Raw genomic sequence first — 1,394 nt, 5'->3', positions numbered from 1 at the left:
TATCACGAGGAAACAGTTTTGATTTCTTGAGATAACAAGATGATTAACCTGAGTAATGAATGAGGCAGACTAACAGCCCTGGTTTCCCAGTCCATCCATGCCTGCTGGTTCCATAGTTGTGCAGTCGTGGTACTGCCTATGCGCAAATAATCAGTTTTTTAGTTTCCTTTTTCTTTTCACTCATTGTCAGGTTGTGTTGGATGATTGGATTTCATGGAATACAGCAGAAACAAATCTGAACTTTTTTTTAAAAATGAAAATCTTTAATCTTTTGGGGGGTTAATGCATCTTATAGCTGTTGCAGGCATAACACCCGCTCTGTTCAGAAACACCTGGAGGTATCGGTCTAACCGCTTATCAATCAGAAGTCGTCTGGTTACCTAAAAGTTAGACACAGGACTATTAACAGAATTACACACAGGCTGCCATGACTTAGACTTATACATCCTCTCCCACTGTTGTTGTATTGAAGGATGTAATCAGTTTTAACACACACCAATCATCTCGTCATCACGAGAAAATGGCTTTCATTATCTTTAGATAATGACAAAATTAACTTATTTTCTCAAGAAAACCACTGTGAAAAAATATCGGAGGGACACGACTGTTCTCGGCTTCCGGAAAGAGGATTAAGTTACAGCAGATGTTTAAATGGAGGAAACGACAAGCAGAAAACCAAAGGAGCTTGAGGAATGTTTGCCAAATACTGTTTGTGTTTTATCACCTGGCTTGGGTTCTTCTAAAGAGCTGCAACATTTTCTTCAGGAGAAAAGACTTTGCTAAAATCTGCTAAAACCTGTTCATCATTCTGTGAAACACAGTCATGGCAGCGGCATACTTGGGGATGGTGGATTCTCCTCTGTTAAAGGTGGGGCTTTAGTCCAGCTGAAGAGGCTTTTAGCGTGCCAACAATCTGCTGAATTCTGATGTAACCTTTGTCTGTTGGAAGACCTGGAGACCATCTTGCCTTTTGGCACATTTGGAAATCTTTTCAAATGTTGACTAACATTTTCCATAAACCTAAAGTGTTGCATGCATCCACAAAGACTGAGCGTTTTTACCGAATTTGGAAGCACTTCAACAAAGTATTAGTCTTAATTAGGGGTGCAAATACGTTTTTGCATTGTTATTGCATCATTATTCCTATTTCCATGATATTCAATTAGAATCTGGTTTCATTAAAACTTATTTGTCAGAATGAGAATGATGTCTAAATATAATCTTAATACAGTATTTTTTATTCGATTCAGTTTAATTCAGTTTATTTCTATGGCGCCAATTCACAACACATGTCATCTCAAGGCAGCTAACAATTAACCAGATCATCCAGTCATATTTATTCAAAGTTTTCTATCTAAGGAAAACCAGCTGATTGAATCGACTCATTGACTCTT

The 1,394-nt window shown here is 37.8% G+C and overlaps 1 protein-coding gene across 1 annotated transcript in view; it reads left to right on the top strand.

Annotated features, from left to right (window-relative positions):
• LOC107104408 (guanine nucleotide-binding protein G(I)/G(S)/G(O) subunit gamma-5-like) overlaps positions 1–1,394 on the top strand; it is a 7,606-nt gene that overhangs the window by 4,774 nt on the left and 1,438 nt on the right. The window lies entirely within an intron of this gene.

This window comes from Cyprinodon variegatus, unplaced genomic scaffold, assembly GCF_000732505.1.
Source record: "Cyprinodon variegatus isolate N-32 unplaced genomic scaffold, C_variegatus-1.0 Scaffold1728, whole genome shotgun sequence".
In the NCBI taxonomy this organism is placed as follows: Eukaryota; Metazoa; Chordata; class Actinopteri; order Cyprinodontiformes; family Cyprinodontidae; genus Cyprinodon; species Cyprinodon variegatus.
This window is presented reverse-complemented; position numbering and strand designations above follow the sequence as displayed.